Source organism: Rhinoderma darwinii, assembly GCF_050947455.1.
Source record: "Rhinoderma darwinii isolate aRhiDar2 chromosome 2 unlocalized genomic scaffold, aRhiDar2.hap1 SUPER_2_unloc_56, whole genome shotgun sequence".
NCBI lineage: Eukaryota > Metazoa > Chordata > Amphibia > Anura > Rhinodermatidae > Rhinoderma > Rhinoderma darwinii.
The window spans coordinates 524749-549795 of NW_027461725.1; the positions used below are offsets into that span (position 1 = coordinate 524749).

Genomic DNA, 25047 nt, shown 5'->3' on the forward strand with positions numbered 1-25047 from the left:
AGGTGTTGAAATAATGGGATTAAAAGGGGAGATCCCATCCGAAAGACAAAAACAATGGCAAACACAAAAAGCACTTTTGGAATCTGATTTTAGTAAACACATAAGGAAAGGGTGCACCGGTCCTGGAAATACTGCAATACCAGGTCAATGCGTGGAGTGGACAGAGCAAGCTCTATTTCCATCTCCCTGTTCTAAAAATCCATTTAATATATGGTCCCCAGATAGGGGACGTATCAGATATTAAACTGATAAGAACAGATACTACACTTGATCTTAGCCAAAAGGCCGAGAAGCGATAACCCGAACGGGCCGCGCGTTGACCGAGCCTGCCCAATACTGCTGTTCACCCCTTGCAGCGATTCAGCCTACTCCTAGGCAATTCCATGGGGCCCTGCAGGCTCACACACACTCACAGCTACTAAGCGGGAGGTGAATAAAGGCCGGAGAGGAAGCAAGACAGGATTTGCTTCTTTTGCTTGCACCACAAAGCAGTGCTGAAAGAGGAGGAATCGACATAAAAACGCCTTCCTGGCAAGGCCCAAATGCCCTCCTGCCGTGCAAACACTGGCAGCAGCAGCAGCAGCAGCAGCAGCAGCAGCAGCAGTAAGTGCATGCCCACTGCCACCCCTTCTCCTTTCACACCTTGTATCAGCTTTAATCCAGTCCAGTGCTGCCTGCTGAGCAGCACTGACCAACACTGCCTGTGCCCAGGCTTTTATCTCTGAGGCCCCATTATGATGTCAGAAAGCTGGCTCTGGCTCCTGAGGTCTCCACTATGACACGTGCAAAGTTCCGTCTGAACTTTATATAAGACGGTGCGGCTCAGTCAGTCACTCAGTGTTGCCTGAGAGGGCAACACTGCAACAGCCGGCCCCCAGGCTGTCTTTTTTTTGCACAGCTAGTTGCCTCCATGAGGCCACAAGAGGGAGACAAGGGACTGCAAAATGGAAAATAGGCATCCACCAACTTTACAGACAACTTGTTCTCCTTGCTCCTACAACCTCCATCCTTGCACAGTTTGTTATTCTTCCAGGTAACATAGTAACAAATCCAAATTGCTGCTCTCTTTGTAGGCAAGCAAGGGTTTGTTGCAACTGCAATTCTTACTTCTTCTTGAAATGTAGGGACCACAGTACATTCCATCACATCCATCTAGTGTACACAGGTAGGTCCATTGTGACGGGCGGGCGGGCGGGCTGGCTGCTTTAATGGCTGTTTGCTGTTCCCCTACTCCACTCCACTATTTGACTATGGTGCTGCATCAATCAGTGGCTGGCTCAGGTGCAGCTCTTTAACCTACCTAGGAGGGAGGGCGGAGAGAAGACAAGGAAGGTGAATGAGCTGTTCCAATGTGAAATGCCGGAAACACAGAAACACAGACGACACAAAACAAGAGGTGGCAATGTATTAATTAATTGCATTTAATAAATTAGCTCATTATCACACATGACTGTACAAATGCATTGTCCAACAGGTGTTGAAATAATGGGATTAAAAGGGGAGATCCCATCCGAAAGACAAAAACAATGGCAAACACAAAAAGCACTTTTGGAATCTGATTTTAGTAAACACATAAGGAAAGGGTGCACCGATCCTGGAAATACTGCAATACCAGGTCAATGCGTGGAGTGGACAGAGCAAGCTCTATTTCCATCTCCCTGTTCTAAAAATCCATTTAATATATGGTCCCCAGATAGGGGACGTATCAGATATTAAACTGATAAGAACAGATACTACACTTGATCTTAGCCAAAAGGCCGAGAAGCGATAACCCGAACGGGCCGCACGTTGACCGAGCCTGCCCAATACTGCTGTTCACCCCTTGCAGCGATTCAGCCTACTCCTAGGCAATTCCATGGGGCCCTGCAGGCTCACACACACTCACAGCTACTAAGCGGGAGGTGAATAAAGGCCGGAGAGGAAGCAAGACAGGATTTGCTTCTTTTGCTTGCACCACAATGCAGTGCTGAAAGAGGAGGAATCGACATAAAAACGCCTTCCTGGCAACGCCCAAATGCCCTCCTGCCGTGCAAACACTGGCAGCAGCAGCAGTAAGTGCATGCCCACTGCCACCCCTTCTCCTTTCACACCTTGTATCAGCTTTAATCCAGTCCAGTGCTGCCTGCTGAGCAGCACTGACCAACACTGCCTGGGCCCAGGCTTTTATCTCTGAGGCCCCATTATGATGTCACAAAGCTGGCTCTGGCTCCTGAGGTCTCCACTATGACACGTGCAAAGTTCCGTCTGAACTTTATATAAGACGGTGCGGCTCAGTCAGTCACTCAGTGTTGCCTGAGAGGGCAACACTGCAACAGCCGGCCCCCAGGCTGTCTTTTTTTTGCACAGCTAGTTGCCTCCAGGAGGCCACAAGAGGGAGACAAGGGACTGCAAAATGGAAAATAGGCATCCACCAACTTTACAGACAACTTGTTCTCCTTGCTCCTACAACCTCCATCCTTGCACAGTTTGTTATTCTTCCAGGTAACATAGTAACAAATCCAAATTGCTGCTCTCTTTGTAGGCAAGCAAGGGTTTGTTGCAACTGCAATTCTTACTTCTTCTTGAAATGTAGGGACCACAGTACATTCCATCACATCCATCTAGTGTAAACAGGTAGGTCCATTGTGACGGGCGGGCGGGCGGGCTGGCTGCTTTAATGGCTGTTTGCTGTTCCCCTACTCCACTCCACTATTTGACTATGGTGCTGCATCAATCAGTGGCTGGCTCAGGTGCAGCTCTTTAACCTACCTAGGAGGGAGGGCGGAGAGAAGACAAGGAAGGTGAATGAGCTGTTCCAATGTGAAATGCCGGAAACACAGAAACACAGACGACACAAAACAAGAGGTGGCAATGTATTAATTAATTGCATTTAATAAATTAGCTCATTATCACACATGACTGTACAAATGCATTGTCCAACAGGTGTTGAAATAATGGGATTAAAAGGGGAGATCCCATCCGAAAGACAAAAACAATGGCAAACACAAAAAGCACTTTTGGAATCTGATTTTAGTAAACACATAAGGAAAGGGTGCACCGGTCCTGGAAATACTGCAATACCAGGTCAATGCGTGGAGTGGACAGAGCAAGCTCTATTTCCATCTCCCTGTTCTAAAAATCCATTTAATATATGGTCCCCAGATAGGGGACGTATCAGATATTAAACTGATAAGAACAGATACTACACTTGATCTTAGCCAAAAGGCCGAGAAGCGATAACCCGAACGGGCCGCGCGTTGACCGAGCCTGCCCAATACTGCTGTTCACCCCTTGCAGCGATTCAGCCTACTCCTAGGCAATTCCATGGGGCCCTGCAGGCTCACACACACTCACAGCTACTAAGCGGGAGGTGAATAAAGGCCGGAGAGGAAGCAAGACAGGATTTGCTTCTTTTGCTTGCACCACAATGCAGTGCTGAAAGAGGAGGAATCGACATAAAAACGCCTTCCTGGCAACGCCCAAATGCCCTCCTGCCGTGCAAACACTGGCAGCAGCAGCAGCAGTAAGTGCATGCCCACTGCCACCCCTTCTCCTTTCACACCTTGTATCAGCTTTAATCCAGTCCAGTGCTGCCTGCTGAGCAGCACTGACCAAAACTGCCTGGGCCCAGGCTTTTATCTCTGAGGTCCCATTATGATGTCAGAAAGCTTGCTCTGGCTCCTGAGGTCTCCACTATGACACGTGCAAAGTTCCGTCTGAACTTTATATAAGACGGTGCGGCTCAGTCAGTCACTCAGTGTTGCCTGAGAGGGCAACACTGCAACAGCCGGCCCCCAGGCTGTCTTTTTTTTGCACAGCTAGTTGCCTCCAGGAGGCCACAAGAGGGAGACAAGGGACTGCAAAATGGAAAATAGGCATCCACCAACTTTACAGACAACTTGTTCTCCTTGCTCCTACAACCTCCAACCTTGCACAGTTTGTTATTCTTCCAGGTAACATAGTAACAAATCCAAATTGCTGCTCTCTTTGTAGGCAAGCAAGGGTTTGTTGCAACTGCAATTCTTACTTCTTCTTGAAATGTAGGGACCACAGTACATTCCATCACATCCATCTAGTGTACACAGGTAGGTCCATTGTGACGGGCGGGCGGGCGGGCTGGCTGCTTTAATGGCTGTTTGCTGTTCCCCTACTCCACTCCACTATTTGACTATGGTGCTGCATCAATCAGTGGCTGGCTCAGGTGCAGCTCTTTAACCTACCTAGGAGGGAGGGCGGAGAGAAGACAAGGAAGGTGAATGAGCTGTTCCAATGTGAAATGCCGGAAACACAGAAACACAGACGACACAAAACAAGAGGTGGCAATGTATTAATTAATTGCATTTAATAAATTAGCTCATTATCACACATGACTGTACAAATGCATTGTCCAACAGGTGTTGAAATAATGGGATTAAAAGGGGAGATCCCATCCGAAAGACAAAAACAATGGCAAACACAAAAAGCACTTTTGGAATCTGATTTTAGTAAACACATAAGGAAAGGGTGCACCGGTCCTGGAAATACTGCAATACCAGGTCAATGCGTGGAGTGGACAGAGCAAGCTCTATTTCCATCTCCCTGTTCTAAAAATCCATTTAATATATGGTCCCCAGATAGGGGACGTATCAGATATTAAACTGATAAGAACAGATACTACACTTGATCTTAGCCAAAAGGCCGAGAAGCGATAACCCGAACGTGCCGCGCGTTTTGCTTCTTTTGCTTGCACCACAATGCAGTGCTGAAAGAGGAGGAATCGACATAAAAACGCATTCCTGGCAACGCCCAAATGCCCTCCTGCCGTGCAAACACTGGCAGCAGCAGGAGCAGCAGCAGCAGTAAGTGCATGCCCACTGCCACCCCTTCTCCTTTCACACCTTGTATCAGCTTTAATCCAGTCCAGTGCTGCCTGCTGAGCAGCACTGACCAACACTGCCTGGGCCCAGGCTTTTATCTCTGAGGCCCCATTATGATGTCAGAAAGCTGGCTCTGGCTCCTGAGGTCTCCACTATGACACGTGCAAAGTTCCGTCTGAACTTTATATAAGACGGTGCGGCTCAGTCATGACCTTCCTAAGTAGAGTCGTGTGTTAATGAACCTTCCCTTACCCATCTTATCCCTCCACCCCCACCTTTAGGAAAGACACGTGACACCGAGGTTGGATGTGAAATGGCCACAGCAGCCGTTTATTAATTTCACAGTTTTATCAAAACAATTTAAATCCGAAACATTCGGATAACTATTTAGGAATCCACCAGAGAATTCCTCCTAATAATTCACTTGACCCAACATGGGTCAGAATCGTACATAACAATTTAACGTTAACATTAACCCGAGCAGAGGAAGTCCTTGAAGCCCCTTCAGATGTTCCTTTTTAAGAACACACCGAATTAGCCATCTGCAAACCACCAATTACCTCCAGCCGTAAACCAGCTCGGAAGCACCGTTCACCTCTGCAGATGGCTCCAACCACTAGAAGTCCACTTCAAGGGGATAACACCCGATGAAGCCCTCAAGTGATATACCGACCACTAGAAGTCCACTTCAAGGGGATAACACCCGATGAAGCCCTCAAGTGATATACCGACCACTAGAAGTCCACTTCAAAGGGATAACACCCGATGAAGCCTTCAAGTGATATACCTTCTACCAGAAGACCACTTCAAAGGGATAACACCCGATGAAGTCTTCAACCATGTACCTTTTTTGGGGGACGCATACCCCCGATGCGACCCCCCCACCATTTTGTACTGACTGGCCTCAAGGACTCCCCCCGCCAGCTGCCATGACAACAGAACCTACTCCGGGAAAAAAGGAAAAACATGTTAAATAAGCACACAAAACAAAGACAACACTCATAAACGGACGTACATAAAGCCCCACAGGGGTAACAAACAAAGGGCGGGAGGGTGGGAGCTTGTCTCTCCCTGTGTTACTCCTCCCGCTGCTTCCGGCTCAATGCCGCAAACAGCGGGAAGCTCAGCAACGGCCCCCTGACTCCTCCTTGTCCCTCCTCCACCTCCTCCTAACTCTCCCTCCAACTCTCCCTTACCTATTAACCCTTTCCCTACCAGTGAGGTCATGGAGGCTTCCCCTTAAGCCCTGCAGGCTGCGTCCAGCCTCTTCTTGACCTTCCTAAGTAGAGTCGTGTGTTAATGAACCTTCCCTTACCCATCTTATCCCTCCACCCCCACCTTTAGGAAAGACACGTGACACCGAGGTTGGATGTGAAATGGCCACAGCAGCCGTTTATTAATTTCACAGTTTTATCAAAACAATTTAAATCCGAAACATTCGGATAACTATTTAGGAATCCACCAGAGAATTCCTCCTAATAATTCACTTGACCCAACATGGGTCAGAATCGTACATAACAATTTAACGTTAACATTAACCCGAGCAGAGGAAGTCCTTGAAGCCCCTTCAGATGTTCCTTTTTAAGAACACACCGAATTAGCCATCTGCAAACCACCAATTACCTCCAGCCGTAAACCAGCTCGGAAGCACCGTTCACCTCTGCAGATGGCTCCAACCACTAGAAGTCCACTTCAAGGGGATAACACCCGATGAAGCCCTCAAGTGATATACCGACCACTAGAAGTCCACTTCAAGGGGATAACACCCGATGAAGCCCTCAAGTGATATACCGACCACTAGAAGTCCACTTCAAAGGGATAACACCCGATGAAGCCTTCAAGTGATATACCTTCTACCAGAAGACCACTTCAAAGGGATAACACCCGATGAAGTCTTCAACCATGTACCTTTTTTGGGGGACGCATACCCCCGATGCGACCCCCCCACCATTTTGTACTGACTGGCCTCAAGGACTCCCCCCGCCACAGCGAAACAGGCCTTGACCACCTTAAGCCTGTGAGTTCCGCCACACCACCACCGCCCTTTCTATTCCTTCTGCTATCGCCAAGCTCCAAAGATCAATGCCAACCTCGGTCAGGTGAACCCCATCACCCCTCCAGAAGTTCCCCACTCCTGACTCCAAATCCCTGTGCCGCACACAAATGCCCCCGATTTTTGCTACGAAACGGGACACCGCCCGATTAACTTTTAATGCGAGCCTTATTGACTCTTTCACTGACCTAGCCAACCGCCAATGTTTCCTCGGGACTATGTCCGCTTTTCCGCATACATTTCGCCGCCCCGTGTGATGCACCATTACACTCCGAACACACGTGCTTGAACTTGCACGTGGCCCCGAACTTGCACTGGCCTTCATTAAATTGCCAGCAAAACCCTGCCTTTCCCCCGCCGCCTTGTCCAACCTGACTAGACTGGCCTCCTTGGCCGGCGCTCCCGGGGAAGGACTGCCTAACCGGAGCCGTAACCCGTAACCAGAGAGCAATATCCTTCTGGTCCCACCGAATCGCCGGCCGAACCGCTTTTCGCTGACGGAATTGCTCGTCGTATCGCAGCCACGCCTGGCCCCCATACGCCCTATGAGCCTCCCCAATAGCATCAAAATAACAAAACAACGCCGAACAATTTTCCGGCGCCTTTTCCCCTATCACACTGGCTAATATGGCGAACGCCTGCGACCAATTAACGAACGTCTGCGGGATAAGCCTATACCGCCGCCGTTCCTCCTCGTCCTTTTTACTCTCGTCCCGCTTGCTCTTATCCAAATTAAATTTAGCGAGCGGCAAGAGAGAAAAAATCTCTACATATTCGTCCTTCCAGATCCGCTCACGCACCTCCTGCTTTAAATGCGCCCCCAACGGACCTTCGAAACACACATACACCTCCCCACGAGCGCGATCATCAATACGCACCCGATCGCCATCTTTTTGCGCCTCGGTCTGTACCGACACCGCGACCGCCTCTCTAACCGCCGTTACGGGCCGCGCTTGTAACAATCCCCCTTCCCTGGGACCCTCCCAAACTACCGCCGGGGACACTTCCGTGACTACCGGCGCCACCGCCCTATCTAGGCGCCCGACCAGCTCTCTCAAGCAACCCACTAAGTCTGCCAAACCCGCGCCATCGCGCCCGCCCGCGCCACTACCGGCCACCGATGCGACGCTAGCAGCCCCCCCGCCGATACCCGACATAAAAATCGCTGGATATGACAATGATGGAGTTATACACTCACCGGGCTGCACAGGCGCTGTGTTCCCGTCAGCCGGACCATCCTGACCTCGACGATACACGTCCAGTTCACCTTCCTCCAGCTCTTCTCTCGCCGACGACTGTCCATCCAAACGACATCTTCGGAACGGGGATGAGGACGCGCTGACCGATGGGCCGGCAACCTGCCGCCCGACCGCCGGGACCCAGACTTCCGACCGGACCTGTTGCCTCGACGTCGCTGCAGATCTAGACGTCCGTCTCGCTGATCCTGAAGAAGCCTGCCCCCTGGCCGGAACATCACCAGGCGGGGCGGCCGTACCTTGTCCTCCGAATCTTCCATCCGATGGGGGAGGGGTGACAGGGAGCCCGGCCTGCGACTCCCTGCTTACCGCCGGACCCCGTCGCGGCTTGGGATTCCTGCCAGGACGCAGGGCCTGGGAAGGGGCGGTCCTCCCAGCTGCCTGGCCTGCAGCGTCCGAGATCGGGCTCCCTCTGCGACGCCGTGTCCGCGGGACTGCCTCAGGACTGAGGCGCTCTGGAGGTCGGGACCGCCGGGAGGGACGGGTCGACCCGGCCTGAGTCGCCGTCACCCCCGGCAACGCTCTCAGCCTGCTCCGAGCAGGAGCGGTTGTTGCCGACTCCCCCCCCGCCGCCATAGTAATGCTAGTAAGGGGGCCGGGGGAGGGGAGCCTGTCCCCTGCAACAGACCCCGAACGCCGGGCCTGGCGTGGCGAAACGGCGTCCGGGATCCTAGTTAATGCAGCCACGGTCTCCTCAAGCCATCCGGGACCGTGGTGCACATCAGCGGCACGCAGCCGCTCTAATAATACGGCCTCCGACATTGTTATAAGCGCGGGCAACGGGGAGCTTGTCTCTCCCTGTGTTACTCCTCCCGCTGCTTCCGGCTCAATGCCGCAAACAGCGGGAAGCTCAGCAACGGCCCCCTGACTCCTCCTTGTCCCTCCTCCACCTCCTCCTAACTCTCCCTCCAACTCTCCCTTACCTATTAACCCTTTCCCTACCAGTGAGGTCATGGAGGCTTCCCCTTAAGCCCTGCAGGCTGCGTCCAGCCTCTTCTGTCACTCAGTGTTGCCTGAGAGGGCAACACTGCAACAGCCGGCCCCCAGGCTGTCTTTTTTTTGCACAGCTAGTTGCCTCCAGGAGGCCACAAGAGGGAGACAAGGGACTGCAAAATGGAAAATAGGCATCCACCAACTTTACAGACAACTTGTTCTCCTTGCTCCTACAACCTCCATCCTTGCACAGTTTGTTATTCTTCCAGGTAACATAGTAACAAATCCAAATTGCTGCTCTCTTTGTAGGCAAGCAAGGGTTTGTTGCAACTGCAATTCTTACTTCTTCTTGAAATGTAGGGACCACAGTACATTCCATCACATCCATCTAGTGTACACAGGTAGGTCCATTGTGACGGGCGGGCGGGCGGGCGGGCTGGCTGCTTTAATGGCTGTTTGCTGTTCCCCTACTCCACTCCACTATTTGACTATGGTGCTGCATCAATCAGTGGCTGGCTCAGGTGCAGCTCTTTAACCTACCTAGGAGGGAGGGCGGAGAGAAGACAAGGAAGGTGAATGAGCTGTTCCAATGTGAAATGCCGGAAACACAGAAACACAGACGACACAAAACAAGAGGTGGCAATGTATTAATTAATTGCATTTAATAAATTAGCTCATTATCACACATGACTGTACAAATGCATTGTCCAACAGGTGTTGAAATAATTGGATTAAAAGGGGAGATCCCATCCGAAAGACAAAAACAATGGCAAACACAAAAAGCACTTTTGGAATCTGATTTTAGTAAACACATAAGGAAAGGGTGCACCGGTCCTGGAAATACTGCAATACCAGGTCAATGCGTGGAGTGGACAGAGCAAGCTCTATTTCCATCTCCCTGTTCTAAAAATCCATTTAATATATGGTCCCCAGATAGGGGACGTATCAGATATTAAACTGATAAGAACAGATACTACACTTGATCTTAGCCAAAAGGCCGAGAAGCGATAACCCGAACGTGCCGCGCGTTTTGCTTCTTTTGCTTGCACCACAATCCAGTGCTGAAAGAGGAGGAATCGACATAAAAACGCCTTCCTGGCAACGCCCAAATGCCCTCCTGCCGTGCAAACACTGGCAGCAGCAGCAGCAGCAGCAGTAAGTGCATGCCCACTGCCACCCCTTCTCCTTTCACACCTTGTATCAGCTTTAATCCAGTCCAGTGCTGCCTGCTGAGCAGCACTGACCAACACTGCCTGGGCCCAGGCTTTTATCTCTGAGGCCCCATTATGATGTCAGAAAGCTGGCTCTGGCTCCTGAGGTCTCCACTATGACACGTGCAAAGTTCCGTCTGAACTTTATATAAGACGGTGCGGCTCAGTCAGTCACTCAGTGTTGCCTGAGAGGGCAACACTGCAACAGCCGGCCCCCAGGCTGTCTTTTTTTTGCACAGCTAGTTGCCTCCAGGAGGCCACAAGAGGGAGACAAGGGACTGCAAAATGGAAAATAGGCATCCACCAACTTTACAGACAACTTGTTCTCCTTGCTCCTACAACCTCCATCCTTGCACAGTTTGTTATTCTTCCAGGTAACATAGTAACAAATCCAAATTGCTGCTCTCTTTGTAGGCAAGCAAGGGTTTGTTGCAACTGCAATTCTTACTTCTTCTTGAAATGTAGGGACCACAGTACATTCCATCACATCCATCTAGTGTACACAGGTAGGTCCATTGTGACGGGCGGGCGGGCGGGCTGGCTGCTTTAATGGCTGTTTGCTGTTCCCCTACTCCACTCCACTATTTGACTATGGTGCTGCATCAATCAGTGGCTGGCTCAGGTGCAGCTCTTTAACCTACCTAGGAGGGAGGGCGGAGAGAAGACAAGGAAGGTGAATGAGCTGTTCCAATGTGAAATGCCGGAAACACAGAAACACAGACGACACAAAACAAGAGGTGTCAATGTATTAATTAATTAATTGCATTTAATAAATTAGCTCATTATCACACATGACTGTACAAATGCATTGTCCAACAGGTGTTGAAATAATGGGATTAAAAGGGGAGATCCCATCCGAAAGACAAAAACAATGGCAAACACAAAAAGCACTTTTGGAATCTGATTTTAGTAAACACATAAGGAAAGGGTGCACCGGTCCTGGAAATACTGCAATACCAGGTCAATGCGTGGAGTGGACAGAGCAAGCTCTATTTCCATCTCCCTGTTCTAAAAATCCATTTAATATATGGTCCCCAGATAGGGGACGTATCAGATATTAAACTGATAAGAACAGATACTACACTTGATCTTAGCCAAAAGGCCGAGAAGCGATAACCCGAACGTGCCGCGCGTTTTGCTTCTTTTGCTTGCACCACAATGCAGTGCTGAAAGAGGAGGAATCGACATAAAAACGCCTTCCTGGCAACGCCCAAATGCCCTCCTGCCGTGCAAACACTGGCAGCAGCAGCAGCAGCAGCAGTAAGTGCATGCCCACTGCCACCCCTTCTCCTTTCACACCTTGTATCAGCTTTAATCCAGTCCAGTGCTGCCTGCTGAGCAGCACTGACCAACACTGCCTGGGCCCAGGCTTTTATCTCTGAGGCCCCATTATGATGTCAGAAAGCTGGCTCTGGCTCCTGAGGTCTCCACTATGACACGTGCAAAGTTCCGTCTGAACTTTATATAAGACGGTGTGGCTCAGTCAGTCACTCAGTGTTGCCTGAGAGGGCAACACTGCAACAGCCGGCCCCCAGGCTGTCTTTTTTTTGCACAGCTAGTTGCCTCCAGGAGGCCACAAGAGGGAGACAAGGGACTGCAAAATGGAAAATAGGCATCCACCAACTTTACAGACAACTTGTTCTCCTTGCTCCTACAACCTCCATCCTTGCACAGTTTGTTATTCTTCCAGGTAACATAGTAACAAATCCAAATTGCTGCTCTCTTTGTAGGCAAGCAAGGGTTTGTTGCAACTGCAATTCTTACTTCTTCTTGAAATGTAGGGACCACAGTACATTCCATCACATCCATCTAGTGTACACAGGTAGGTCCATTGTGACGGGCGGGCGGGCTGGCTGCTTTAATGGCTGTTTGCTGTTCCCCTACTCCACTCCACTATTTGACTATGGTGCTGCATCAATCAGTGGCTGGCTCAGGTGCAGCTCTTTAACCTACCTAGGAGGGAGGGCGGAGAGAAGACAAGGAAGGTGAATGAGCTGTTCCAATGTGAAATGCCGGAAACCCAGAAACACAGACGACACAAAACAAGAGGTGTCAATGTATTAATTAATTAATTGCATTTAATAAATTAGCTCATTATCACACATGACTGTACAAATGCATTGTCCAACAGGTGTTGAAATAATGGGATTAAAAGGGGAGATCCCATCCGAAAGACAAAAACAATGGCAAACACAAAAAGCACTTTTGGAATCTGATTTTAGTAAACACATAAGGAAAGGGTGCACCGGTCCTGGAAATACTGCAATACCAGGTCAATGCGTGAAGTGGACAGAGCAAGCTCTATTTCCATCTCCCTGTTCTAAAAATCCATTTAATATATGGTCCCCAGATAGGGGACGTATCAGATATTAAACTGATAAGAACAGATACTACACTTGATCTTAGCCAAAAGGCCGAGAAGCGATAACCCGAACGTGCCGCGCGTTTTGCTTCTTTTGCTTGCACCACAATGCAGTGCTGAAAGAGGAGGAATCGACATAAAAACGCCTTCCTGGCAACGCCCAAATGCCCTCCTGCCGTGCAAACACTGGCAGCAGCAGCAGCAGCAGCAGCAGCAGCAGTAAGTGCATGCCCACTGCCACCCCTTCTCCTTTCACACCTTGTATCAGCTTTAATCCAGTCCAGTGCTGCCTGCTGAGCAGCACTGACCAACACTGCCTGGGCCCAGGCTTTTATCTCTGAGGCCCCATTATGATGTCAGAAAGCTGGCTCTGGCTCCTGAGGTCTCCACTATGACACGTGCAAAGTTCCGTCTGAACTTTATATAAGACGGTGCGGCTCAGTCAGTCACTCAGTGTTGCCTGAGAGGGCAACACTGCAACAGCCGGCCCCCAGGCTGTCTTTTTTTTGCACAGCTAGTTGCCTCCAGGAGGCCACAAGAGGGAGACAAGGGACTGCAAAATGGAAAATAGGCATCCACCAACTTTACAGACAACTTGTTCTCCTTGCTCCTACAACCTCCATCCTTGCACAGTTTGTTATTCTTCCAGGTAACATAGTAACAAATCCAAATTGCTGCTCTCTTTGTAGGCAAGCAAGGGTTTGTTGCAACTGCAATTCTTACTTCTTCTTGAAATGTAGGGACCACAGTACATTCCATCACATCCATCTAGTGTACACAGGTAGGTCCATTGTGACGGGCGGGCGGGCGGGCGGGCGGGCTGGCTGCTTTAATGGCTGTTTGCTGTTCCCCTACTCCACTCCACTATTTGACTATGGTGCTGCATCAATCAGTGGCTGGCTCAGGTGCAGCTCTTTAACCTACATAGGATGGAGGGCGGAGAGAAGACAAGGAAGGTGAATGAGCTGTTCCAATGTGAAATGCCGGAAACACAGAAACACAGACGACACAAAACAAGAGGTGGCAATGTATTAATTAATTGCATTTAATAAATTAGCTCATTATCACACATGACTGTACAAATGCATTGTCCAACAGGTGTTGAAATAATGGGATTAAAAGGGGAGATCCCATCCGAAAGACAAAAACAATGGCAAACACAAAAAGCACTTTTGGAATCTGATTTTAGTAAACACATAAGGAAAGGGTGCACCGGTCCTGGAAATACTGCAATACCAGGTCAATGCGTGGAGTGGACAGAGCAAGCTCTATTTCCATCTCCCTGTTCTAAAAATCCATTTAATATATGGTCCCCAGATAGGGGACGTATCAGATATTAAACTGATAAGAACAGATACTACACTTGATCTTAGCCAAAAGGCCGAGAAGCGATAACCCGAATGTGCCGCGCATTTTGCTTCTTTTGCTTGCACCACAATGCAGTGCTGAAAGAGGAGGAATCGACATAAAAACGCCTTCCTGGCAACGCCCAAATGCCCTTCTGCCGTGCAAACACTGGCAGCAGCAGCAGCAGCAGTAAGTGCATGCCCACTGCCACCCCTTCTCCTTTCACACCTTGTATCAGCTTTAATCCAGTCCAGTGCTGCCTGCTGAGCAGCACTGACCAACACTGCCTGGGCCCAGGCTTTTATCTCTGAGGCCCCATTATGATGTCAGAAAGCTGGCTCTGGCTCCTGAGGTCTCCACTATGACACGTGCAAAGTTCCGTCTGAACTTTATATAAGACGGTGCGGCTCAGTCAGTCACTCAGTGTTGCCTGAGAGGGCAACACTGCAACAGCCGGCCCCCAGGCTGTCTTTTTTTTGCACAGCTAGTTGCCTCCAGGAGGCCACAAGAGGGAGACAAGGGACTGCAAAATGGAAAATAGGCATCCACCAACTTTACAGACAACTTGTTCTCCTTGCTCCTACAACCTCCATCCTTGCACAGTTTGTTATTCTTCCAGGTAACATAGTAACAAATCCAAATTGCTGCTCTCTTTGTAGGCAAGCAAGGGTTTGTTGCAACTGCAATTCTTACTTCTTCTTGAAATGTAGGGACCACAGTACATTCCATCACATCCATCTAGTGTACACAGGTAGGTCCATTGTGACGGGCGGGCGGGCGGGCGGGCGGGCTGGCTGCTTTAATGGCTGTTTGCTGTTCCCCTACTCCACTCCACTATTTGACTATGGTGCTGCATCAATCAGTGGCTGGCTCAGTTGCAGCTCTTTAACCTACCTAGGAGGGAGGGCGGAGAGAAGACAAGGAAGGTGAATGAGCTGTTCCAATGTGAAATGCCGGAAACACAGAAACACAGACGACACAAAACAAGAGGTGGCAATGTATTAATTAATTGCATTTAATAAATTAGCTCATTATCACACATGACTGTACAAATGCATTGTCCAACAGGTGTTGAAATAATGGGATTAAAAGGGGAGATCCCATCCGAAAGACAAAAACAATGGCAAACACAAAAAGCACTTTTGGAATCTGATTTTAGTAAACACATAAGGAAAGGGTGCACCGGTCCTGGAAATACTGCAATACCAGGTCAATGCGTGGAGTGGACAGAGCAAGCTCTATTTCCATCTCCCTGTTCTAAAAATCCATTTAATATATGGTCCCCAGATAGGGGACGTATCAGATATTAAACTGATAAGAACAGATACTACACTTGATCTTAGCCAAAAGGCCGAGAAGCGATAACCCGAACGTGCCGCGCGTTTTGCTTCTTTTGCTTGCTCCACAATGCAGTGCTGAAAGAGGAGGAATCGACATAAAAACGCCTTCCTGGCAACGCCCAAATGCCCTCCTGCCGTGCAAACACTGGCAGCAGCAGCAGCAGCAGCAGCAGTAAGTGCATGCCCACTGCCACCCCTTCTCCTTTCACACCTTGTATCAGCTTTAATCCAGTCCAGTGCTGCCTGCTGAGCAGCACTGACCAACACTGCCTGGGCCCAGGCTTTTATCTCTGAGGCCCCATTATGATGTCAGAAAGCTGGCTCTGGCTCCTGAGGTCTCCACTATGACACGTGCAAAGTTCCGTCTGAACTTTATATAAGATGGTGCGGCTCAGTCAGTCACTCAGTGTTGCCTGAGAGGGCAACACTGCAACAGCCGGCCCCCAGGCTGTCTTTTTTTTGCACAGCTAGTTGCCTCCAGGAGGCCACAAGAGGGAGACAAGGGACTGCAAAATGGAAAATAGGCATCCACCAACTTTACAGACAACTTGTTCTCCTTGCTCCTACAACCTCCATCCTTGCACAGTTTGTTATTCTTCCAGGTAACATAGTAACAAATCCAAATTTCTGCTCTCTTTGTAGGCAAGCAAGGGTTTGTTGCAACTGCAATTCTTACTTCTTCTTGAAATGTAGGGACCACAGTACATTCCATCACATCCATCTAGTGTACACAGGTAGGTCCATTGTGACGGGCGGGCGGGCGGGCGGGCTGGCTGCTTTAATGGCTGTTTGCTGTTCCCCTACTCCACTCCACTATTTTACTATGGTGCTGCATCAATCAGTGGCTGGCTCAGGTGCAGCTCTTTAATCTACCTAGGAGGGAGGGCGGAGAGAAGACAAGGAAGGTGAATGAGCTGTTCCAATGTGAAATGCCGGAAACACAGAAACACAGACGACACAAAACAAGGGGTGGCAATGTATTAATTAATTGCATTTAATAAATTAGCTCATTATCACACATGACTGTACAAATGCATTGTCCAACAGGTGTTGAAATAATGGGATTAAAAGGGGAGATCCCATCCGAAAGACAAAAACAATGGCAAACACAAAAAGCACTTTTGGAATCTGATTTTAGTAAACACATAAGGAAAGGGTGCACCGGTCCTGGAAATACTGCAATACCAGGTCAATGCGTGGAGTGGACAGAGCAAGCTCTATTTCCATCTCCCTGTTCTAAAAATCCATTTAATATATGGTCCCCAGATAGGGGACGTATCAGATATTAAACTGATAAGAACAGATACTACACTTGATCTTAGCCAAAAGGCCGAGAAGCGATAACCCGAACGTGCCGCGCGTTTTGCTTCTTTTGCTTGCACCACAATGCAGTGCTGAAAGAGGAGGAATCGACATAAAAACGCCTTCCTGGCAACGCCCAAATGCCCTCCTGCCGTGCAAACACTGGCAGCAGCAGCAGCAGCAGTAAGTGCATGCCCACTGCCACCCCTTCTCCTTTCACACCTTGTATCAGCTTTAATCCAGTCCAGTGCTGCCTGCTGAGCAGCACTGACCAACACTGCCTGGGCCCAGGCTTTTATCTCTGAGGCCCCATTATGATGTCAGAAAGCTGGCTCTGGCTCCTCAGGTCTCCACTATGACACGTGCAAAGTTCCGTCTGAACTTTATATAAGACGGTGCGGCTCAGTCAGTCACTCAGTGTTGCCTGAGAGGGCAACACTGCAACAGCCGGCCCCCAGGCTGTCTTTTTTTTGCACAGCTAGTTGCCTCCAGGAGGCCACAAGAGGGAGACAAGGGACTGCAAAATGGAAAATAGGCATCCACCAACTTTACAGACAACTTGTTCTCCTTGCTCCTACAACCTCCATCCTTGCACAGTTTGTTATTCTTCCAGGTAACATAGTAACAAATCCAAATTGCTGCTCTCTTTGTAGGCAAGCAAGGGTTTGTTGCAACTGCAATTCTTACTTCTTCTTGAAATGTAGGGACCACAGTACATTCCATCACATCCATCTAGTGTACACAGGTAGGTCCATTGTGACGGGCGGGCGGGCGGGCTGGCTGCTTTAATGGCTGTTTGCTGTTCCCCTACTCCACTCCACTATTTGACTATGGTGCTGCATCAATCAGTGGCTGGCTCAGGTGCAGCTCTTTAACCTACCTAGGAGGGAGGGCGGAGAGAAGACAAGGAAGGTGAATGAGCTGTTCCAATGTGAAATGCCGGAAACACAGAAACACAGACGACACAAAACAAGAGGTGGCAATGTATTAATTAATTGCATTTAATAAATTAGCTCATTATCACACATGACTGTACAAATGCATTGTCCAACAGGTGTTGAAATAATGGGATTAAAAGGGGAGATCCCATCCGAAAGACAAAAACAATGGCAAACACAAAAAGCACTTTTGGAATCTGATTTTAGTAAACACATAAGGAAAGGGTGCACCGGTCCTGGAAATACTGCAATACCAGGTCAATGCGTGGAGTGGACAGAGCAAGCTCTATTTCCATCTCCCTGTTCTAAAAATCCATTTAATATATGGTCCCCAGATAGGGGACGTATCAGATATTAAACTGATAAGAACAGATACTACACTTGATCTTAGCCAAAAGGCCGAGAAGCGATAACCCGAACGTGCCGCGCGTTTTGCTTCTTTTGCTTGCACCACAATGCAGTGCTGAAAGAGGAGGAATCGACATAAAAACGCCTTCCTGGCAACGCCCAAATGCCCTCCTGCCGTGCAAACACTGGCGGCAGCAGCAGCAGCAGCAGCAGCAGCAGCAGCAGCAGTAAGTGCATGCCCACTGCCACCCCTTCTCCTTTCACACCTTGTATCAGCTTTAATCCAGTCCAGTGCTGCCTGCTGAGCAGCACTGACCAACACTGCCTGGGCCCAGGGTTTTATCTCTGAGGCCCCATTATGATGTCAGAAAGCTGGCTCTGGCTCCTGAGGTCTCCACTATGACACGTGCAAAGTTCCGTCTGAACTTTATATAAGACGGTGCGGCTCAGTCAGTCACTCAGTGTTGCCTGAGAGGGCAACACTGCAACAGCCGGCCCCCAGGTTGTCTTTTTTTTGCACAGCTAGTTGCCTCCAGGAGGCCACAAGAGGGAGACAAGGGACTGCAAAATGGAAAATAGGCATCCACCAACTTTACAGACAACTTGTTCTCCTTGCTCCTACAACCTCCATCCTTGCACAGTTTGTTATTCTTCCAGGTAACATAGTAACAAATCCAAATTGCTGCTCTCTTTGTAGGCAAGCAAGGGTTTGTTGCAACTGCAATTCTTACTTCTTCTTGAAATGTAGGGACCACAGTACATTCCATCACATCCATCTAGTGTACACAGGTAGGTCCATTGTGACGGGCGGGCGGGCGGGCGGGCGGGCTGGCTGCTTTAATGGCTGTTTGCTGTTCCCCTACTCCACTCCACTATTTGACTATGGTGCTGCATCAATCAGTGGCTGGCTCAGTTGCAGCTCTTTAACCTACCTAGGAGGGAGGGCTGAGAGAAGACAAGGAAGGTGAATGAGCTGTTCCAATGTGAAATGCCGGAAACACAGAAACACAGACGACACAAAACAAGAGGTGGCAATGTATTAATTAATTGCATTTAATAAATTAGCTCATTTTCACACATGACTGTACAAATGCATTGTCCAACAGGTGTTGAAATAATGGGATTAAAAGGGGAGATCCCATCCGAAAGACAAAAACAATGGCAAACACAAAAAGCACTTTTGGAATCTGATTTTAGTAAACACATAAGGAAAGGGTGCACCGGTCCTGGAAATACTGCAATACCAGGTCAATGCGTGGAGTGGACAGAGCAAGCTCTATTTCCATCTCCCTGTTCTAAAAATCCATTTAATATATGGTCCCCAGATAGGGGACGTATCAGATATTAAACTGATAAGAACAGATACTACACTTGATCTTAGCCAAAAGGCCGAGAAGCGATAACCCGAACGTGCCGCGCGTTTTGCTTCTTTTGCTTGCACCACAATGCAGTGCTGAAAGAGGAGGAATCGACATAAAAACGCCTTCCTGGCAACGCCCAAATGCCCTCCTGCCATGCAAACACTGGCAGCAGCAGCAGCAGCAGCAGCAGCAGCAGTAAGTGCATGCCCACTGCCACCCCTTCTCCTTTCACACCTTGTATCAGCTTTAATCCAGTCCAGTGCTGCCTGCTGAGCAGCACTGACCAACACTGCCTGGGCCCAGGCTTTTATCTCTGAGGCCCCATTATGATGTCAGAAAGCTGGCTCTGGCTCCTGAGGTCTCCACTATGACACGTGCAAAGTTCCGTCTGAACTTTATATAAGACGGTGCGGCTCAGTCAGTCACTCAGTGTTGCCTGAGAGGGCAACACTGCAACAGCCGGCCCCCAGGCTGTCTTTTTTTTGCACAGCTAGTTGCCTCCAGGAGGCCACAAGAGGGAGACAAGGGACTGCAAAATGGAAAATAGGCATCCACCAACTTTACAGACAACTAGATGAGGCTGGACGCAGCCCGCAGGGATTAAGGGAGGCCGACATGACCGTCCTGGTAGGGAAAGGGTTACTTAGGTGAGGGAGAGTTGGTAGGAGCTGGAGGAGGGACGGGGAGGAGTTAAGGGGGATGGGGGGGCTGTTCTGCGCTTCCCGCTGTTTCTCGGCATTGAGCCGGAAGCAGCGGGAGGAGTAACACAAGAACAGTAAGCTCCCCCGTTGCCCGTGCTTTTAGTGATGGCAGAGGCCTTAATGTTGGAGCGGCTGCGTGCCGCTGCTGTGCACCACGGTCCCGGATGGCTAGAGGAGACCGTGGCTGCCATAACGAGGATCCCGGACGCCGTTTCGCCACGTCGGGCACGGCGTTCGGGGTCTGTTGCAAAGGACAGGCTCCCCTCCCCCGGCCCCCTCATGAGCATGGCTATGGCGGCGGGGGGGGAGTCGGCAACAACCGCTCCTGCGCTGGGCGGGCAGAGAGCGTTGCCAGGGGTGACGGCGACGCAGGCCGGGTCGACCCGTCCCTCTCGGCGGTCCCGACCTCCAGAGCGCCTCAGCCCGGAGGCAGTCCCGCGGACACGGCGTCGCAGAGGGAGCCCGATCCCGGACGCTGCAGGCCAGGCAGCTGGGAGGACCGCCCCTTCCCAGGCCCTGCGTCCTGGCAGGAATCCCAGGCCGCGACGGGGTCCGGCGGTAAGCAGGGAGTCGCAGGCTGGGCTCCCTGTCACCCCTCCCCCATCAGATGGAAGATGTGGAGTACAAGGTACGGCCGCCCCGCATGGTGATGTTCCGGCCAGGGGGCAGGCTTCGTCAGGATCGTCTAGACGGACGCCTAGATCTGCAGCGACGTCGAGGCAACAGGTCCGGTCGGAAGTCTGGGTCCCGGCGGTCGGGCGGCAGGTTGCCGGCCCATCGGTCAGCGCGTCCTCATCCCCGTTCCGAAGATGTCGTTGGGATGGACAGTCGTCGGCGAGAGAAGAATTGGAGGAAGGTGAACTGGACGTGTATCGTCGAGGTCAGGATGGTCCGGCTGACGGGAACACAGCGCCTGTGCAGCCCGGTGAGTGTATAACTCCATCATTGTCTTATCCAGCGATTTTTATGTCGGGTGTCGGCGGGGGGGCTGCTAGCATTGCATCGGGGGCCGGTAGTGGCGTGGGCGGACGCGACGGAGCGGGTTTGGCAGACTTAGTGGGTTGCTTACGGGAGCTGGTGGGGCGCCTGGACAGGGCCGCGGCGCCGGTAGTAGCGGAAGTGTCCCCTGCGGTAGTTTGGGAAGGCCCCAGGGACGTGGGATCGTTACAGGCGCGTCCGGTGGCGGCGGTTAGAGAGGCGGTCGCGGTGTCGGTACAGACCGAGGCGCAGAAGGACGGCGATCGAGTGCGTATTGATGATCGTGCTCGGGGGGAGGTGTACGTTTGTTTTGAAGGTCCGTTGGGGGCGCATTTAAAGCAGGAGGTGCGCGAGCGGATCTGGAAGGACGAGTATGTTGAAATTTTTTCTCTCTTGCCGCTCGCTAAATTTAATTTGGATAAGAGCAAGCGGGATGAGAGTAAAAAGGACGAGGAGGAACGGCGGCGGTATAGGCTTATCCCGCAGACGTTCGTTAATTGGTCGCAGGCGTTCGCCATATTGGCTAGTGTGATAGGGGAAAAGGCGCCGGAAAATTGTTCGGCGTTGTTTTGTTATTTTGATGCTATTGGGGAGGCTCATAGGGCGTATGGGGGGCAAGCTTGGCTGCGATACGATGAGCAATTCCGTCAGCGGAAGGCGGTTCGGCCGGCGATTCGGTGGGACCAGAAGGATATTGCTCTCTGGTTACGGGTTACGGCCCCGGTTAGGCAGTCCTTTCCCGGGAGCGCCGGCCAGGGAGGCCAGTCTAGTCAGGTTGGACAAAGCGGCGGGGGAAAGGCGGGGTTTTGCTGGCAATTTAATGAAGGTCAGTGCAAGTTCGGGGCCACGTGCAAGTTCAAGCACGTGTGTTCCGAGTGTAATGGTGCATCACACGGGGCGGCAAAATGTCTGCGGAAAAAGAGGTCAGGTAACCAGCACGCGGCTGGTCAAGGGGGTGTCGCCGGTGAGGGTGGAAAAGATGGCCCCTTATCTAAATGAGTATCCGGATAGGGCGGCGGCTAAGTTGCTTTATGAAGGGTTTCGTGTTGGTTTTGTTATTCCTCCGCCTCCTTATGAGGTTCCGGTTACGCGGAGGAATTTAAAATCGGCTTACTTGCATGCAAAAGTCGTGTCGGAAAAGTTGTTAAAAGAAGTTTCGTTGGGCCGCATGTCGGGGCCGTTTGTTGAGTCGCCGGTAAAAGATTTAGTTGTGTCCCCTTTGGGTATTGTCCCTAAACGCGAGCCCGGAAAATTTCGTTTGATTCAACATTTATCGTATCCCAAGGGTTCGTCGGTAAATGACGGGATTGATCACGAGTTGTGCTCCGTAGTTTATACCTCATTCGATAAGGCGGTGGGGTTAGTGCGGGCTGCGGGTCCTGGGGCGCTGCTGGCAAAAACTGACATCGAGGCGGCGTTCAGGTTGTTGCCGGTCCATCCAGAAAGCCAACGGCTGTTGGGTTGTTTTTGGAATGGGGCTTTTTACGTGGATCGGTGCCTTCCGATGGGGTGTTCCCTTTCTTGTGCATACTTCGAGGCGTTTAGTAGCTTCGTGGAGTGGGTAACGAGGGGAGTATCCGGGGTTGATTCGTTGAGCCATTACTTGGATGATTTTTTGTGCGTTGGCCCGGGGGGTTCGCCGGTTTGCGGTAATTTGCTTCATGCTCTACAGAAGGTGGCGAGGGAGTTTGGGATTCCTTTGGCACCGGGAAAAACGGAGGGCCCGGTAGCGACGATTTGTTTTTTGGGCATCGAAATAGACTCGGTGGCAATGGAGTGTCGTCTCCCGGTGGATAAGTTGGGTGCGTTGAGGCTGGAGGTTCGACGGGCTTGTAGAATGAAGAAAATGGCGCTGAGGGAGCTTCAGTCGCTGCTGGGGAAGTTGAATTTCGCCTGCCGGATTATGCCGATGGGGAGGGTGTTTGGTAGGAGGTTGGCGGCGGCAACGGCGGGAGTGCGTGCGCCGCATCATTTTGTGCGGCTCAAGGAGGAGCACCGAGCTGATCTTCAGGTTTGGGATGACTTCTTGGGCCAGTACAATGGTCGCTCGCTATGGATGGCCCCAGCGCAGGATACGAGTGATTTGAATATTTTCACGGATGCGGCTGGGGCGGGTGGTTTTGGAGCTTACGGGGGAGGTCCGTGGTGCGCAGGTCAATGGCCGGCTAGCTGGGTGTCCAGTGGACTCACGCGGAATCTGGCCCTGCTCGAGCTGTTTCCCATCGTGGTGGCGGCTACCATTTGGGGGGACAGGCTCAGGGATAAGAAGGTCCGTTTTTACTGCGACAACATGGGGGTGGTGCTTGCCATTAATAACATCACGGCGTCCTCTCCTCCGGTAGTTCAATTGTTGCGACATTTAGTGTTGGTGTGTTTGTCGTTGAACGCGTGGGTGGTGGCGGTGCATGTCCCGGGTGTACGGAATTGTATCGCTGATGCTCTTTCTCGCTCGCAGTGGGACCGGTTTCGGCAATTGGCACCGGGAGCGGAACGTCTCGGTTTGGCTTGTCCGGAGCATCTTTGGGATCTGGTATCGGTCCCATAGAACAGCTGTTACAAAGGTCTTTGGCGCGCACGACGTGGAGTGCTTATGCTGCTTGTTGGAGGCAGTGGGAGGAGTGGGTAAGAGAGTTGGGTGACGTCAATACGGATAGAGACAGGTTGGTGGCACTTTTGTACTGGTTAGGGGACGCCTGGGAGGCGGGGTTTTCAGTAGCGAAGGTGAACCGGTTCATATCTGCGGTGGCGTTTGGGTTTAAGTTGCGGGGCTTTCAGGATGTATCGAAGGAATTTCTGGTATCGCAGGCTTTGAAGGGGTTGCGCCGAGGTAGGGTGGAGGCGGATAGTAGAAGGCCGGTGTCGTTTGCTTTGCTTAGCTCGTTGGGCGGTTCATTAGCATCGGTCTGTCGTTCTTCAGACGAAATGGATTTGTTTCGGTTGGCTTTTTCGTTAGCGTTCTTTGGAGCATTTAGAATAGGTGAGTTGGTGTCGCCAAGTACTAAACAGGCAGGGGGGCTGAGATCTGGGGAGGTGAGCCTTTTTGCAGATCGGCTGGAGGTATGGTTGCGTCGATCTAAAACTGACCAAGTAGGAAAGGGTAAACTGATAGTTTTGTTCGCTCTCCCGGGGTCGGTCATGTGCCCAGTAGAGTGCATGCGGGGTTTTACGAAAAACAGGGGGTCTCCAGATTTGCCTTTGTTACGTCATGTGGACGGGTCATTTTTGTCCAGGTTTCAGTTTGGAGCTGTATTTAAAAAATGTTTGACGGCGGTTGGTGTTGCGGCAGGCTCATATTCATCTCATTCCTTCAGGATTGGCGCAGCAACGGAAGCGGGGCGCTGGGGGTTGGATGATGAGGGGGTGAGGCGTATTGGTCGTTGGGAGTCTAAAAGGTTTAAGTCCTATGTCCGCCCCCATATGTTATAATGTTGTTGTTTACGCTTTACAAATGTTATATGGTGGTGCCTAACTGTGTTTTCCGTTTCAGATTCGCCTCCGTGTTTGGTGTGGTTGATGGGTCATTCGTACGTGCACTGGGGGGCTTTGAGGGCGGACGTCCGCCCGGATGGTCGCCAGTTGCGCATTCCGCGACAGGACACGGTTGTGCATTGGCTGGGTTTTAGAGGTATGTCATGGAGCAGGGTGTTGGCGGAATTCCAGACATATGCGCGGCTTGATAGGGTTCCGGAGGTCTTAGTATTGCACGTGGGTGGGAATGACTTAGGAGTCCGCCCCTTTCGTGAGTTGGTGCGGGATATCAAACATGATATGTTGTGTTTGTGGGTATCTTATCCCAAGTTGGTGATAGTGTGGTCGGACATAGTCCCAAGAAAGCATTGGCGGTTAGCTAGATCTGTGGAGAGAGTCAATAAGGCTCGCATTAAAGTTAACCGGGCGGTGTCCCGTTTTGTGGCAAGAAACGGGTGCATTTGCGTGAGGCATAGGGATTTGGAGTCAGGAGTGGGGAATTTCTGGAGGAGTGACGGGGTTCATCTGACCGAGGTTGGCATTGATCTTTGGAGCTTGGCGATAGCAGAAGGCATAGAAAGGGCGGTGGTGGTGTGGAGGAACTCACAGGCTTA

At 50.8% G+C, this 25047-nt stretch overlaps 12 non-coding genes across 12 annotated transcripts; all 12 read right to left on the reverse strand.

Moving 5' to 3' along the window:
• Nucleotides 1–106: 106 nt before the first annotated feature.
• LOC142680549 (U2 spliceosomal RNA) lies at nucleotides 107–297 on the reverse strand. Its single transcript, XR_012853017.1, has one exon. It is a non-coding gene; the product is annotated as a U2 spliceosomal RNA (small nuclear RNA).
• Nucleotides 298–1578: 1281 nt separating this feature from the next.
• On the reverse strand, nucleotides 1579–1769 carry LOC142680393 (U2 spliceosomal RNA). Its single transcript, XR_012852890.1, has one exon. It is a non-coding gene; the product is annotated as a U2 spliceosomal RNA (small nuclear RNA).
• A 1257-nt stretch (nucleotides 1770–3026) lies between these two features.
• Nucleotides 3027–3217, reverse strand: LOC142680551 (U2 spliceosomal RNA). The gene has a single exon (XR_012853018.1). It is a non-coding gene; the product is annotated as a U2 spliceosomal RNA (small nuclear RNA).
• Nucleotides 3218–4477: 1260 nt separating this feature from the next.
• LOC142680553 (U2 spliceosomal RNA) lies at nucleotides 4478–4668 on the reverse strand. The gene has a single exon (XR_012853019.1). It is a non-coding gene; the product is annotated as a U2 spliceosomal RNA (small nuclear RNA).
• A 5227-nt stretch (nucleotides 4669–9895) lies between these two features.
• LOC142680554 (U2 spliceosomal RNA) lies at nucleotides 9896–10086 on the reverse strand. The gene has a single exon (XR_012853020.1). It is a non-coding gene; the product is annotated as a U2 spliceosomal RNA (small nuclear RNA).
• A 1125-nt stretch (nucleotides 10087–11211) lies between these two features.
• On the reverse strand, nucleotides 11212–11402 carry LOC142680555 (U2 spliceosomal RNA). Its single transcript, XR_012853021.1, has one exon. It is a non-coding gene; the product is annotated as a U2 spliceosomal RNA (small nuclear RNA).
• Nucleotides 11403–12523: 1121 nt separating this feature from the next.
• LOC142680826 (U2 spliceosomal RNA) lies at nucleotides 12524–12714 on the reverse strand. Its single transcript, XR_012853244.1, has one exon. It is a non-coding gene; the product is annotated as a U2 spliceosomal RNA (small nuclear RNA).
• Nucleotides 12715–13852: 1138 nt separating this feature from the next.
• LOC142680556 (U2 spliceosomal RNA) lies at nucleotides 13853–14043 on the reverse strand. The gene has a single exon (XR_012853022.1). It is a non-coding gene; the product is annotated as a U2 spliceosomal RNA (small nuclear RNA).
• A 1126-nt stretch (nucleotides 14044–15169) lies between these two features.
• LOC142680557 (U2 spliceosomal RNA) lies at nucleotides 15170–15360 on the reverse strand. Its single transcript, XR_012853023.1, has one exon. It is a non-coding gene; the product is annotated as a U2 spliceosomal RNA (small nuclear RNA).
• Nucleotides 15361–16488: 1128 nt separating this feature from the next.
• On the reverse strand, nucleotides 16489–16679 carry LOC142680558 (U2 spliceosomal RNA). The gene has a single exon (XR_012853024.1). It is a non-coding gene; the product is annotated as a U2 spliceosomal RNA (small nuclear RNA).
• Nucleotides 16680–17797: 1118 nt separating this feature from the next.
• LOC142680559 (U2 spliceosomal RNA) lies at nucleotides 17798–17988 on the reverse strand. The gene has a single exon (XR_012853025.1). It is a non-coding gene; the product is annotated as a U2 spliceosomal RNA (small nuclear RNA).
• A 1147-nt stretch (nucleotides 17989–19135) lies between these two features.
• Nucleotides 19136–19326, reverse strand: LOC142680560 (U2 spliceosomal RNA). Its single transcript, XR_012853026.1, has one exon. It is a non-coding gene; the product is annotated as a U2 spliceosomal RNA (small nuclear RNA).
• Between the last annotated feature and the right edge of the window lie 5721 nt (nucleotides 19327–25047).